The following is a 16,625-nucleotide window of genomic DNA, read 5'->3' as shown; positions in this document are numbered from 1 at the left end:
ATTGTCTTACCAGAATTTCGGATTGTCTCTTATGTGCTTGTCGTCACCTTATGCCATAGTTGATACATCTCAATTGTCATTAGAAACCACAGTTGTTTAAGCAAGTCAGCCATATCAGCTATGTTGTTTTAAAAGGCAGTAAATGAAGCTGAATGAACTGTTTTGCTGACAGACAAGGCTCTGCTGATAGCCAGGTGTAACAGTCGTAAGATGTTGGGAATGCTGTTGGGACAGCAGTATGTAGGCCCTAACAGTTTGTGGGCACCGTTTGTCGCCATTATAGTGCAATTAATGTATTGTTTGGTGTTGTGTTGTGTAGTGGCTTTGCTGGCATGCATCTGTCACGCCCTGACCATAGAGAGCCATTGTTTCTCTATGGTGAAGTGGGTCAGGGCGTGACTGGGGGTGATCTAGTTTATTTATTTCTATGTGGTGTTCTAGTTTATTTTCTATGTTGGTGATTTGTATGATTCCCAATTAGAGGCAGCTTGTAATCGTTGTCTCTAATTGGGGATCATATTTAAGTAGCTGTTTTTCCCACCTGTGTTTATGGGATATTGTTTTGAGTTAGTGCACGTAGCATCTCTGTAGTCACGGTTCGCTGTTAGTTTATTGTTTATTTGTTTTTGTCTTTGCTTAGTTTCACTTTCTAATAAATAATGTGGAACTCAACATCCGCTGCGCCTTGGTCCAATAATTATTCCAGCGAACGTGACAGCATCCCACTTTCTTATTTTCTTGCCCCACCAAGATTTACATGCTAAAATTGCCACTGCAACTGAGCCAGGATCACATTCAAACGGATTGGGAAGTCGGTCCCAAAGTGCTCTTCCAAGCATTGAAGATGAGCAGTCATCACTCGTGTGGGACACTTACTGATGCTGTTTTCTGTTAGAAACATGCATAGTCGAGGGAAACATGCACTTTCCTCTGAATCCACTAATTCGGTCACTCATCTGCAGAATGTTTTTGTATTTCCCCTGCATGCTTGCTTTCATTTCATTCAGTTTCCCAAATACGTCTGTTACAGGCAAGGAGAAACACTTTCTTTTCGTTACACAGAAAGTCAACCAAGTCAGTTTTTTTTACATCCATTGTGAATGACAATAGTTCCTCTGTCAATGTAAAAAATCTTTCCAACACTCCCCCTTGATAACCACCAAGCCTTAGTATGAAATAGAACATTGTCATGCTCTGATCCCATATCTCCTCATAGTTTTGTTAATAACAGGCATGCGCGCTGTGGATGTGGTTTGATGTGGTTTACAATCAAAGTTATCTGCTGCAGTATATCTCAGAGTTCTGTGCTCAGCTCTTTTGCCGCCAGGTGCTCTCGGCGTATCATACAATGCGTCCATATAGTATAGGGAAACACATTCATAACTAGAGTGCAGAGGCCTGCCCGCAGTCCCGCTTTAGAGACCAATCTGTGCAAAAGCCTACCATTTGACCCCATGGAATCTGTTTTTCGTCAATATAGCCACGCAGCACACTGAACATCCCCTGTGCCCTTTCATGCTCAGGAATCGTGAGACAGAACAATGTTCTCGTGAATAACATTCCCCGACATGTATAGTGAACAGAAAGTCAATGCATGGGCATCTCGGCCCTCACAGCTAACGTCTATTTGGAGAGCATAAGGTGGGGAGTTTGAGTCGTTCAGTCAGTTTCCTCATGATTGCTAGCTATAGCATAAATGATTTGTTTAATAGTGTTATCTGACAAAGGTATTGATATGAGTTTCTGTGCCTCTGCCTCCCCAAACACTGTTTTCACCATGTCAATTGTGGTTGGTAATATCAAAGTCTCTGCAATAGTGTGTGGTTTCATAGGGTAGCAGACCTAACCATTCACCGTGGGAATGACTCAAGTGCAAAGGTCAAGTCCATCCTTTTCCCATGATCTAAGGGCGCTCCCTGGATGAAATGTATCTTTTAGATTTGGATAATTTAATTTCAATTTTTGAGGTTAACCACATTACAATGATTTTGAGATACACAGACAATATTAAAGTATACATATTTTCTGTATATACAGTAAAAAAAAAAATTCTGGATTTTGGAAATTCTCCCACGACCCCAATTTCATATCAGGCAATCCCACATGTGGTACTGACCACCAGTTTGGGAACGGCTGCCGTAGGCGTTGTAGCATTGTGTGAATTAATTATACTTACCTATCTCCAGTAGCAGTGTGTGGGTAAAATCACTGGGGAAGCCAAGCACCCCCCCCCTTGCGACCGTGATATATACAGTACTTTTCCCACATTTTGTTACATTACAGCCTTATTCTAACATTTATTAAATTCATCAATCTAGATACAATACCACATAATGACAGAGCAAAAACAGTTTTTTGAATGTTTGAACATTTATAAAAATAAAAAAAACAGAATGCACTAAGTTTTTAAATAAGTATTTAAAAAAAGTTTAATAAAACTTTATTTAACTATGCAAGTCAGTTAAGAACAGATTCTTATTTACAATGACGGCTTACTTTTTGTAGGCCGTCATTGTAAACTTTTTCTTGTTCAGAAATTAAAATAATCTTGGCAGAATAAATTCAACCACACCTTTTTTTTTAATTACAAAACCGGATAGAAACCTGTCTAGCCTGCTCCCGCTCTCCATCTCTGGCACCCGGGGACACCAGGCTGCCTTTCATTAAGCACACCTGTCACCATTATTACGTGTATCAGCGCTCATTGGACTCACCTGGACTCACCTGGACTACTTCACGTTTTGATTGCCTTTCCTACATCTGTGTGTTTCCTCTGTTTCATCCCCGTGTCAGCATTATTGTCGTTTCGGGTTTCCCCTGTCCAGACGCTGTCCGTATTTATTAAATGTTCACTCAGAGATCCTTACAGCAACCTCTATCTGGTGAAGTCCACGATGCATATCACATGTAACAGACAATTACATAACCTACAGCATGGTTAAGCAAATTAATGTTTGACATTTGCGGACCGCTAAACAACTATTGATTTAGAACACAGAGAGTTACAAAAAATCCCAAAGAAAACAGGAGCTGTCTCCACTATTCCAGCACCATTTCAACTTCAACATTGTCATGACTGTCCTGATCAGGTCAGGGTATAGGAGACCACAACCCTACAGATTATCTCTCAACCCCAACAGAGGAGGAGAGATCTAGGGGTCTGAAGATGTGGGGGTTTTATGACCCCTCACGCCCATGGTAAATCTTAGGCCACAGACAACATCCCTTTGTCCTCTCACTATGGAGAACCAGCCTCAGAACATAAAACATGCAATAAAGGGACTTTGGAACAATGGTCTCCGTCAGCCACAATGGTGGTCATGATGATAGATGGAATATGAAAATGTATGTCATTTTTGTTTTGTTATTAAAGGTTAATAGATGACGAAAACATTGTAAATTTAAGAGTTTTCCTAGGATATGCTTGATATTTATACATTGTACGTTGTGTGGAAAATGTCTAAATCAAAGAGAACGTGTTGGTAAAGATGAAATGTGAAGTTAGTTGGATTGGATTTGAAATTGGATTTGAGTCAAATCTAGACCTTGCCTCTTAATCTTAACTTGGTACGCCCAGAGAATTGCTCTAAAGGCGGTTACGCCAACTTCTGACCCGAGGGTAAAAGACGTGTGAGTGAAGAATGAACAGATCAGACTAAGTGACCCAAGCTGCAGCCGAGGTCTAAAAACTCAACCCAAGGTTGAAGACAAAGAAATCTTTTTCTACCCATGCTACTGATGAGTAGCTGTGTCTAAGCGGGTGAATTCAAGCCGGACCACCTAGCCTCCACTCTCCATCGAATCGTGGTATCTACACTGTTTCATTCCTACACTGTGAGCTACAGAGCTGTCTGTCCTCAGAAGACCACTATCAGAGCAAGGGCGAGGAATCAGACCACTAAACCAAAAAGACACTGACATCGTGAGGACAACCAGAAAGTTGCGCCAGAGAAGTGCGTCATTGAGAAGCCTAAACGACCCACGCGGAGCTTCACATCTGAGACCTCCAACACGTAACTACATCATTATATTCTGACCCATAAGAGCGGCAGTTTGGGGCAAGGCGAGGGTTAAAATAAGCATAGCTGACAAATGCACTCAAATGTATATTTCTCTCATGTACTTTCTCTTTTTCTCTCTCTTTTAAATCCCCATTTTGGGTAACACGTGCCATAGTGTGTTGGCCCGTTATACTAAGTTCTAATCAATAGCCTAGACTGTGGTTTGTGTATGTGTATATTTTATCATCATTTTAGCTTTCTAGTAAATAAATACTCAACTAAGATTGGTGTGGTACAAACTCATTGGTGGGACCCGGGTCCGTGCAGATTCCCGGATTATGCGACATTCAGAATGAGATTGTAGAGGAAACTGATTAATTAGCGACTGTTGTAAAATCGATATTCTGATATTCTTTGAGTTAATTTGGGAAATAGAACTAACTCAATAAAACTAATTTTCCCATGGTGCCCCAGGTTAATGAGTTAATAATTGCTTGATTCATTTAATCTCGCAATTAGAAACCTTTAATCATTCGATGAGCAACAGTCGTCACATTAACTAATACAACGTCACGACAACATCATCAAATCAACTAAAAGATACCAAAAACTATTGAGTCCAATCAACATAGGCTAAATATAATGTGGCTGTCCTGATTTCTGTTTGCAGGCGCATGTGTGTGTGTGTGTGTGTGTGTGTGTGTGTGTGTGTGTGTGTGTGTGTGTGTGTGTGTGTGCGTGCGTGCATTCATTCGTGCAAGTAGAAAAACATGTTGACTCACCCTACTTGTAGAGAAATGCCAACCTCCTCTCTTTCATGTTGACGAAACGGTCTATCACTCTATCATACAGTACCTGCTTTTATTTTTTGTTGTCCTAGGCTAACTCCCATTCATGGGCAATATTAGTTAGATAACATTAGCCTTCTACATCTAGCTACTGTACATATTGAACTTCCATCCTCTCAGGCCAGGGGCACAACAATGTGTGAATTAATGGTTGGATCAGAATCGCCGTGATAATCATTGGCCAGTAAGGAGAATTAATTAAAACCACAAGTCAAAATCCCTGTCTCCATCCATGGCTAATTTAGGAAAGGGACATTTTTTTCTAGGTAGCTAGCCACCAGAGGACAACAACACAACGAGATGCAGCAATTCAAGTTATTTCTGTTATGATGTATGCTTTCAAAGATAGGAGAGGCACCAAATCCAAGCTGCCATCCCTTGACCCTTTTTTTCCCGCCAGGACCATTCACAGTTGAGCTCGCTCAGTTTAGCTCAACGCTGATTGGCTAATCTTTTATACTTTTTTTGTAAAGGGAGGCCAAATGCTTGCTGGCTTCCCTTGCATTCAATGCTACGGGCGGCAACAATGTCATACTGATGTGGCAGCTACTAAGATTGTTGCGCTTTCTAAGAGGAATCGAGAGTTGGCTGCTGAAATTGAATAAGAAAAAGTTTAAGCAAACCATCAACAATATAGGCCTAATATAGTGTATAAGAGGTCATTCAATACGTTTTGTGGTGATTCCTGTTGTTGATCTGTGATGTGTAATGAGGAGCAACCAGACGCTGCACTTGACAGATTTATGAAATTGTTTATTCTCATTACTAATAAGCATGCACCCATTAAGAACATGCCTGTAAAAACGGTTAAATCCCTGTGGATTGATGAGGAATTGAAAAATGGTATGGTTGAGAGGGATGAGGCAAAAGGGTAAAACAAGTCTGGCTTCTACACCTGCATTGCTTGCTGTTTGGGGTTTTAGGCTGGGTTTCTGTACAGCACTTTGAGATATCAGCTGATGTACGAAGGGCCATATAAATACATTTTATTTTATTTGACACAACCGTTTGGAAAACATACTGCAAATTGAGAAATGTGAATAAACTGAATAAAAAGAAGAAGAAACTACACTATGAAACAAAGAAATTACATAAATAATAGTAAAAATCTTTGGAGCACATTAAATGAAATCTTGGGCAAAAAGGCAAACTCAGCTCCATCATTCATTGAATCAGATGGCTCATTCATCACAAACCCCACTGATATTACCAATTACTTCAATGATTTTTTCATTGGCAAGATTTTCAAACTTAGGCATGACATGCCTGCAACAAATGCTGACACTACACATCCAAGTATAACTGATCAAATTATAAAAGACAAGCATTGTAATTTTGAATTCTGTAAAGTGAGTGTGGAAGAAGTGAAAAAGTGATTGTTGTCTATCAACAATGACAAGCCACCGGGGTCTGACAACTTGGATGGAAAATTACTGACGATAATAGCAGACGATATTGCCACTCCTATTTGCCATATCTTCAATCTAAGCCTACTAGAAAGTGTGTGCCCTCTGGCCTGGAGGGAAGCATAAGTCATTCCACTACCCAAGAATAGTAAAGATTGTAAACTGTCATGGTCAAAACATGTTGATACAACAGCAGCTAAGATGAGGAGAAGTTTGACCATAATAAAGCACTGCTCTGCCTTTTAATTTTTTTATTTTATTTAACTAGGCAAGTCAGTTAAGAAAAAAATCGTATTTACATAACAGCCTTATTCAGGGGCAGAACAGCAGATTTTTACCTTCTCAGCTCAGGGATTCGATCTAGCAACCTTTCAGTTACTGGCCCAATGCTCTAACCACTAGGCTACCTGCTGCCCCAGGTAACCTAGTGGTTAACAACACTATCAACAAGGCACATCCTACAGGCTCAGTTTTGTCGCACCTGGACTACTGTTCAGTTGTGTGGTCAGGTGCCACAAAGAGGGACCTTGGAAAATTACAATTGGCTCAGAACAAGGCAGCACAGCTGGCCCTTAAATGTACACTGTGAACTAACATTAATAATATGCAATAATATGCATGGCTCAAAGTGGAGGAGAGATTGACTTCATCATTACCTGTTTTTGTAAGAAGTGTTGACAAGCTGAATGCCCCGAGGTGTCTGTTTAAACTACTAGCACACAGCTCAGACACCCATTCATACCCCACAAGACATGCCACCAAAGGTCTCTTTGCAATCCCCAAGTCAAGTACAGACTATGGGAGGCGCACAGTACTACATAGCCATGGCTATATAAAACTCTATTCCACATCAGGTAACTGACGCAAGCAGAAGAATTTGATTTAAAAACAGATAAAAATACACCTTATGGAACAGCGGGGACTGTGAAGAGACACACACAGGCACAGACACCATACACATACACATGATAAGACACGCACTCTACACACACATACACATGGATGTTGTATTGTAAATATGTGATAGTGGAGTAGTGGCCTGAGGGAACACACTAAATGTATTGGCTAAAGTGTTATAGAATGTAATGTCATATAATATTTTAAACTGTATATAAACGTCTTAATGTTGCTGGACCCCAGGAAGAGTAACTGCTGGCAGCAGCTACTCTTTCATACATAATTGCCAAAGCATGTGTAACGTCCTGACCAGAGTTATTATGTGTTTTGCTTGTTTAGTGTTGGTCAGGACGTGAGCTGGGTGGGAATTCTATGTTGTGTGTCTAGTTTGTCTGTTTCTATGTCCAGCCTAATATGGTTCTCAATCAGAGGCAGATGGTAATCGTTGTCCCTGATTGAGAATCATATATAGGAGGCTTGTTTTGTGTTGGGATTTTGTGGGTGTTTGTTTCCTGTCTCTGTGGTTGTCTGCACCAGATAGGTCTGTCTCGGTTTTTGCACATTTTGTTATTTTGTATGTTTGTAGTGTTTCACTTGTTCTTTTATTAAACATGTTGAACACTAGCCGCGCTGCACTTTGGTCCTCTCCTTCACCTATGGAAGAAAGCCGTTACAGCATGTCCACTTGTTGACCCAATCAGCCATTTGTCAGTGGTATTGCTTTATAGACTGATGTAAGCTCTTGACTGAATGGATAATTGATTCAAATAACATAAATGATGGTAAATCCTTCAGGTCTTTGCTGCTCAGTCCTACTGGGAAAAAGATGGATGTAAAGCCACATGACGAGAGGTCAAACCTGTAACGCTCGTTGTTGGAAGGATGGTCGGACCAAGATGCAGCGTGGGGTAGGTTAATCATTTTTATTATTGATAACCGGCACAAAAACAAGAAAGCGTAACAAACGAAACTTTCAGCTTTGTAGGGCTAAAAAGCAACAATACAAAAACAAGATCCCACACAAAACAGGTGGAAAAGGCTGCCTAAATATGATCCCCAATCAGAGACAACGATAGACAGCTTCCTCTGATTGGGAACCATACCAGGCCAACATAGAAATGCAAAAACTAGAGTACCCACCCTAGTCACACCCTGACCTAACCAAAATAGAGAATAAAAAGGATCTCTAAGGTCAGGGCGTGACAATACCAGGACTTCCAGGAGGTAATTAGCCTTAATGACAGATTTTTAAGTCATGAACAAATATGAGACAATACTCAAGGGAACTCTGCCACACAGAAATGTGTTGTTGTAGCTTTCATTGCAATGCAGTTTAGTAAAACTTTTGTACATGTTTATTTGAAGCAAATTGTATTGGTATTAATATTGTGACTTGTCAGTGACAACTATGACTGCATTCCTCTCACCAACAGAACAACCAGATTCAAGCTGTCAAACAGGAATTGAGAATAGCTCAGAAGTTGTGTATAAGGATTGCTTTGATTGTTACAAAATAATCATTAGAGACATTTGTTAATAGTTGAAACATTTCAAAGCTTATGAAATACTATTCCAGGACTGTTTTTGTTCCTACTACTCTAAGTGTTATCCGGTGAGGCATCCAGCAGCTTCTGACCAGCCCAGGGAACTGGAGAAGTCACTCCCAGCAGATACTGTCTCCCCAGAGCAGGGTGAGCTGACTGACTGCTGTCATTGAAAGCTTTCAAGGAACAAAATATTGAGCTAGTAACATAGGCAATTTGCTGCACCTGCTATAACCTCTGCTAAACTGTACGTGAACAATTAACTTTGATTTGATTTGATCACATAAGTCATTAACATACAAGGTGATTTGTAGACTGCAATGTAGTCATCTTAATGTGTCTCCGTTGGTTTTGTCCCCAGGTTTGGGACCTAAAACGAATTAAAAGGCAGACTAACTAAATGAAGCGCAGAGATATATACACACACATGAAACCTTTCCCTCAGCCATCACATGCGGAAACAGTCAGAAAAGTTCGGGGACTGGGGCACAGTTAGTGTGACATTAGTAATGAAAGCCACGAGGACGTGAAGAAGAGCAGGAAGGCTCCAAGGTCAGAAACAAGAACCTGAGCAATGAGATGAAATCACTGAGGTCCTGATCTCCACCCAGCTGGACAAAGGAAAACGTGATGATAAGCTGGTGGATGCCTTACTGGTATGTAAACAGACCTAGATTCAAATAGTATTTGTTTTCTTCGAACTGCTTCGAGCATTCGATTGAGACTATGGAGTGCCAGATGAGCGGGGTTTGGGACTATTCCATTCTAAAGATAATTATTTAATGTATGAAACCAGGTATTTTTATATATCAGATTAAAACTTTGAGACAGTATCATGGTAATAATATTATGTAGATGTCTTCAGTCGAGATTATCACGGCTTGTTAGGGTATGTATTGTAAGCTTATAGACCTCTGGTTAGGTGCTCCCTTCAGGATCAATGTAAATGAAATCCTACCATAGCCTTTATGCATGATATTAGTCTTGATTATAAACACTACTTATTATGCATTAGGTACTCTTTACATAACAACAGTATGTTAATGCTGTAGGCCTATGGCAGTTGCCAACAGCAAATACACATATCTATCACAGAGTAATAATCCATTACTCTTTAGTTAGTAATATGCTGATGTTTAGCGACACATAGTGTTCATAGATTGAAGAGTCCTTTGACATGTCCTCCCCCTCCTCGCCCCTAACCCTGTCTCCCTGTCCCCTTCCTTGCCCTAACCCTGTCTTCCTAATTCTGTCCCCTCTCCCCTGTCCCCGTAATCCTGACCAAGGAGAGCCAGCAGGACTTGCAGACCAAGGAGAGCCAGCAGAACATGGGACATAAGCTGAGACACACATTCCTCATCCAGCAGCTGAAACACATGGTCTCCGAGAGGGAGGCGAAAGTCAAAGAGCTGGAGGATGAGATAAAGCAACTGTCCTTAAAGGTAAGCTGACTGTGATTCTGCAATTGGAGATTGGGAGACAGCAACTGTCCTCTAAGCTAAAAATACCTTCAGAAGGAGGCCAAAGTGAAAGAGCTGGAGGAGGGGATAAAAGTAGCTTAAGTGACGACGGCGCTATTAGACAACTCACAAGGTTGTCTGAGTTTTGGCACCAGCATTTTGTTCCAGTTCCATTTTGTTCCTGTCGTTTCCGGTATAGAAAAATGTAACAAGGATGCTATATGGCGAAGAGCCTGTATTCAAATGAAATTTCCCTGTGGAATTCAGGGCTGTAATTGAAACACAATGGACTTTGTAAATGTGTTGCTGAGAGGGGATGACGGTCAGTCATGCTCCAAGACTACCACTGACAGTTCCAGGCCTTCGACAGCAGGGGGAGACAACAGTGAGAGGTTATAAGCTCAATATTATAGTACATCCATGACCATGTAGATTTCCTGTACTTATGACTCCTCTAACTTGCCTACAAATTATTGAATTATCTGTTGATAGTGTCATTGACTGTATAATGACTATATTGATGCATTATACATTTTCTCAATTGAGTTTTTCTTCTTCTCTCATATAGTTCAGTATCTAAACTTGGACATGAACTAGTGTTGTCAGCAGCTGGGATCAGTTTAGAGGTCAGGCAAGTCTTAGCCTCAGCAACGTGTGGTACAAGTTAATACTACAATAAAAGCTGTTTATGGTGGACTGATACAGCTTACCACTACTATCTCAGAGATGCAGGAGCTCCTTTGGGTTGTCAGCACAGTTCAGAGGAGGTGAGGTCCCTGAATTCTCAGTGTACAGAGTCCCAGACCCTCTGTAAGGCTGCCTGTGTGGAGAGAGATAGGCTCCTAGGGCTAGTTAAGCTTCAGCAATCCAGTTATTACATACAGCAACCCAATGCATTTTATTTTAGGGGTGTATTGTGTACAGTATGTTAGTTTAGTTTCCCGGGTGGGTGTTTAGAATGCAAATATTTTGTGTGGGCCTTTTTGTTTTCCCTTTCTTGTTTTATCAATGCTTTCAAACCATTGCATCAGCAGAGTTATGTGTGTTTTCTTTCAACCACGGTTAATCTTTGAGTTTTTACATCTCTCCGCCATGGAAATGTAACCCTCCTTACTTTGTAATTACTACATTTACAGTACCTGATGGGGATTTTCATGATGACCACACAGTAGTAGTGAGAGACTGGGCTGGTGTGATTGATGTGACAGGGAGGAGGAAGTGAAGCAGTGGTGCCTAGGGGCAGAGCAAACATTCCAGGGAGAATGCAGAAGGGCCGTAGCCCTAGAGCAGCAGCTAGAGAAGGCAAAGCTGGATCTGGGCAAAGGATTGACTCCCAGGACAACTAGCAACAAGGGCACTGGAGATAAGTCTCGGATTAGGCACACTGATCTATAACACAGTAACACAGTGAGAAGACTGAAAATGGGATATATATTGATCCATACCTGCTATTTCTCTTATTTGTTGTTTTTCCTCCGCTTCCCAGGAGCTTCATCCAGTGGGAGACAGGGGGAATCATCCTCTCGAAGCCCTCCTGACCTCTCCAGGGAGACCCAAGTCAATGAACTAACTACCTAGTGAATCTGACTTAGTGTTATTTTGTCTTCTATCTCTCCTTGAAGTCATGGGTGGTTACCCTGTCGGTCTCAGAGCCTGGAGAAACAAACTGTCAACCTGTTAAATTCTGATAAGACTGAAAGTTTTCAGTGAGATCACACACAAGACTACAGAATATAACTAACATACTAGAAATACTTACACAGTACACAGTACTGTGTTCCTGTGTAGCTCAGTTGGTATAGCATGGCACATGGGTATGAAAAATGTATGAAAATGTATGCACTCATTACTGTAAGTGTCTCTGGATAAGAGCGTCTGCTAATGACTAAAATGTAAATGTACTGTATAATCACAATTAGGGAAACAAAGACAGATGCATCACATGTGTATACATTGGAGTTTTGCTTTCTATGAAGACTAAGAACAGCTGGTAAAATGCAGAGGGTAGTCATACATTACAAACTCCTAAATGAGTGGAGCACACCACCATGTTGTTGTGTGTTTCCCTCCCTCTGTCCCCCAGGCTGGCGGTGCTGCAGGGGGAGAACGAAGCTATGAGGGGCTGAGCTGAGGAGCACTCTCCAGGCCAAGGTTGAGAACATGCAGCTCTGCGGTGACATGATGAACCAGGTCAAGCACGTCTTCCTGCAGGCGCTGCGACAACACAAGCAGGACAGGGACACAAACCAGGGGAGTTAGTTAGCTATGTTATAATAGGCCCTGGCTGGCTGCTGGACTTCAACAACGTCCCACAAGACCTTTAGTTCCTCTTGTCCAGTCATATCAGCTCTGAGGAAGAACAGTAAAGGAACAGGCCTGTCTGTTTCAGCAATACAATGTCATTACTGGTTCCTGGTCTCCTGACTGCTCCCTGCTAACCCTGTTCACCACAAAAAGACAATGACCTACTTTGATGGCCCCCATGTAGTGGATAGACTTGTCCATAGGTGCTTTTCTTTTCTAAATGTCACTTTCATATCGTATTAATATAGTGTATCCTTGTTTTAACACCTCTAGCACTTTCTCAGTGTGTTTCTAATATATATTATAGAGCCTCAGTGTGTTTGTATGATATATTATAGAGAGCCGGAGTGTGTTTGTATTCCACCAATGGAGTCGTTAACATGTTATAGCAACAAAGCAACAGAAATATTATTTTAATTTGATCAATGAAAGGATATTTGGTAATGTTTAGTTAGACTTGGCTACAGTATCACACATAAATATTTGACAACCCCAAACCAAATAGTAAATAAGGTAAAGTCACTCAATAGTTCCAAATTATTCAGAGTTATCGCGGATAATCACTTCTGACTTAAAACCAGATGTGGGGGAATAGTGGCCGAAAACGAATGCAGACTTAAAGCTACACAAACTAGGATCCCTAGAGCATGTTCTCAATGCATACTGTATCTACAGTATATGACCTGTGCATCTCATTCCACTAGTGGATTCCAAAGATCTGTCCACTGGACTGTGTACCCTTGTGGGAGTTAGCCAAAAGGATTTCAGCAGAACCCCCTGCTCTCCCTCCCCGGCCCTCCACATCACGCTTAATTTAAACCCATGGCTGAGTTAGTGTGCTGCTTGAAATACTGCACTATTTCTCCCAGAACCCCTTGGGAGATTGGCGGGTCCCGGCTGGACCGAGCGAAAGAGAGAAAAAGTGCCACAAGACAAAAATATCAGACTTCAGGATATGATGAAGAAATGCTTTATACTGCAAGAAACACAACACAAAACTGCTGATGTTGCAATGCACACCTAGGATCGAAGGTGAGGCACTCTAGGTAGTGCACTATTAGCAGCGTTTTACTTACTGTAGCTGTGACTTTGACTAGATAAGACAGAGAAGAAAGCAAAGGACTTGCTACTTTAGGCTTTCACCACAACGATGCCAGGTTTTGTATCAAAGTAACTTCACAGCTTTTGTTGATGGAGCAAATTGTTATCATATGCAATAACTACATCATCACGGTATAGAAACATCCTCAAATGATCATATGACAAAGTCTGATATGTTAAGTGTAGGCTACTCAATGGATGATGTGTGCATTCTGAATATTCCTCAATAACCAATTTGACACTGTTATGCTATACCAAACATTCATGATTATGATTGGGATCCCTTCACAACGTCAATCTGCACAAATGAAACCAGGATTTTCTCTAAACTAAGTACTCACTACACTTAGTGACTGACAGCTCATACAGTGCCTTTGGAAAGTATTCAGACCCCTTGACTTTTTCCAAATTCTTTTGCATTACAGCCTTCTTTGAATAGGAAATGTTCTCATCAAATCAAATCAAAGTTTATTTGTCACGTGCGCTGAATACAACAGGTGTAGGCCTTACAGTGAAATGCTTACTTACATGCTCTAACCAATAGTGCAAAAAAGGTATTCGGTGAACAATAGGTAAGTAAAGAAATAAAACAACAGTAAATCATTCTACACACAATACCCATAATGACGAAGCAAAAACAGGTTTTTATACATTTTTGTTAATTTATAATTCAAAAAACCCTGAAATATAACAATTACATAAGTTTTCAGAGCCTTTACTCAGTACTTTGTTGAAGCACCCATGGCAGCGACTACAGCCTTGAGTCAAATCAAATCAAAATGTATTTGTCACATGCGCCGTATACAACAGTTGTAGACCTTACAGTGAAATGCTTACTTACAAGCCCTTAACAAACAATACTTTAAGAAGTTTTAAGAAAAAAAGTGTTAAGTAAAAAATAGAAAATAAAAGTGACAAATAATTAAACAGCAGCAGTAAAATGACAATAGTGAGGCTATATTCAGGGGGTATCGGTACAGAGTCAATGTGCATGGAAACCGGTTAGTCGAGGTAATTGATGTAATATGTACATGTAGGTAGAGTTAAAGTGACTTTGCATAGATAATAAACAGAGAGTAGCAGCAGCGTAAAAGAGGGGTCAGGGTAGCCATTTGATTAGCTGTTCAGGAGTCTTATGGCTTGGGAGTAGAAGCTGTTTAGAAGCCTCTTGGACCTAGACTTGACGCTCCGGTACCGCTTGCCATGCGGTAGTAGACAGAACAGTCCATGACTAGGGTGGCTGGAGTCTTTGACACCGCCTGGTGTAGAGGTCCTGGATGGCGGGAAGCTTGGCCCCAGTGATGTACTGGGCCGTACACACTACCCTCTGTAGTGCCTTGCAGGTCGGAGGCTGAGCAGTTGCCATACCAGGCAGTGATGCAACCAGTCAGGATGCTCTCGATGGTGCAGCTGTAGAACCTTTTGAGAATCTGAGGACCCATGCCAAATCTTTTCAGTCTCCTTCAGTCAACCTGCTCCACTGCAGCCCCGTCGATGAAAAAAGGGGCGTGCTCAGTCCTCCTTTTCCTGTAGTCCACAATCATCTCCTTTATCTTGATCACATTGAGGGAGAGGTTGTTGTCCTGGCACCACACGGACACGTCTCTGACCTCCTCCCTGTAGGCTGTCTCATCATTGTTGGTGTTCATGCCTACCACTGTTATGTCATCAAACTTGATGAAGGTGTTGGAGTCGTGCATGGCCATGCAGTTATGAGTGAACAGGGAGTATAGGAGGGGGCTGAGCACGCACCCCTGAGGGGCCCCCGTGTTAAGGATCAGTGTGGCGGATGTGTTGTTACCAACCCTTACCACTTGGGGGCGGTCCATCAGGAAGTCCAGGATCCAGTTGCAGAGGGAGGTGTTTAGTCCCAGGGTCCTTAGCTTAGTGATGAGCTTAGGGGCACTGTGGTGTTGAATGCTGAGCTGTAGTCAATGAATAGCATTCTCACATAGGTGTTATTTTTGTCCAGGTGGGAAAGGGCAGTGTGGAGTGCAATAGAGATTGTTTTATCTGTGGATCTGTTGGGGCGGTATGCAAATTGGAGTGGGTCTAGGGTTTCTGGGATAATAGTGTTGATGTGAGCCATGACCATCCTTTCAAAGCACTTCATGGCTACAGACGTGAGTGCTACGAGTCGGTAGTCATTTAGGCAGGTTACCTTAGTGTTATTGGGCACAGGGACTATGTTGGTCTGCTTGAAACATGTTGGTATTACAGACTCAGTCAGGGACAGGTTGAAAATGTCAGTGAAGACACTTGCCAGTTGGTGAACGCATGCTCGGAGTACACGTCATGGTAATCCATCTGGCCCTGCTGCCTTGTAAATTTTTACCTGTGTAAAGGTCTTATTCACATCGGCTATGGAGAGCGTGATCACACAGTCTTCCGGGAAAAGCTGATGCTTTAATGCATGCTTCAGTGTTACTTGCATCGAAGCGAGCATAGAAGTAATTTAGCTCGTCTGGTAGGCTCGTGTCACTGGGCAGCTTGCGGCTGTGCTTTGTAGTTTGTAATAGTTTGCAAGCCCTGCCACATCCGACGAGCGTCGGAGACAGTGTAGTAGTACGATTCAATCTTAGTCCTGTATTGACGCTTTGACGCTTTCGTCGGAGGGCATAGCAGGATTTCTTATAAGCTTCTGGGTTAGAGTCCCGCTTCTTGAAAGCGGCAGCTCTACCCTTTAGCTCAGTGGGGATGTTGCCTGTAATCCATGGCTTCTGGTTGGGGTATGTATGTACGGTCACTGTGGGGACGATGTCATCGATGCACTTATTGATGAAGCCAGTGACTGATATGGTGTACTCCTCAATGCCACTGAAAGAATCCTGGAACATATTCCAGTTTGTGCTAGCAAAACAGTCCTGTAGCTTAGCAATTGCTTCATCTGACCACTTTCTTATTGACCGAGTCACTGGTGCTTCCTGCTTTAGTTTTTGCTTATAAGCAGGAATCAGGAAGATAGACTTATGGTCAGATTTGCCAAATAGAGGGCGAGGGAGAGCTTTGTTCGCGTCCCTGTGTGAGGAGTGAAGGTGGTCTCAAGTTTTTTTCCCTCTGGTTG

The 16,625-nt window shown here is 41.8% G+C and overlaps 1 long non-coding RNA gene across 1 annotated transcript; it reads left to right on the top strand.

The window, feature by feature from the left end:
* The first annotated feature begins 7,639 nt into the window (after positions 1-7,639).
* Positions 7,640-12,766, top strand: LOC139550567 (uncharacterized). Its single transcript, XR_011670074.1, has 6 exons — positions 7,640-7,693; positions 7,948-8,060; positions 8,756-8,843; positions 9,058-9,352; positions 9,983-10,138; positions 11,643-12,766. It is a non-coding gene; the product is annotated as an uncharacterized lncRNA (long non-coding RNA).
* Positions 12,767-16,625: the final 3,859 nt, after the last annotated feature.

This window comes from Salvelinus alpinus, chromosome 23 (genome assembly GCF_045679555.1).
Source record: "Salvelinus alpinus chromosome 23, SLU_Salpinus.1, whole genome shotgun sequence".
NCBI lineage: Eukaryota > Metazoa > Chordata > Actinopteri > Salmoniformes > Salmonidae > Salvelinus > Salvelinus alpinus.
The sequence above is the reverse complement of the archived record's forward strand: the minus strand, read 5'-3'. Positions and strand labels throughout refer to the sequence as shown.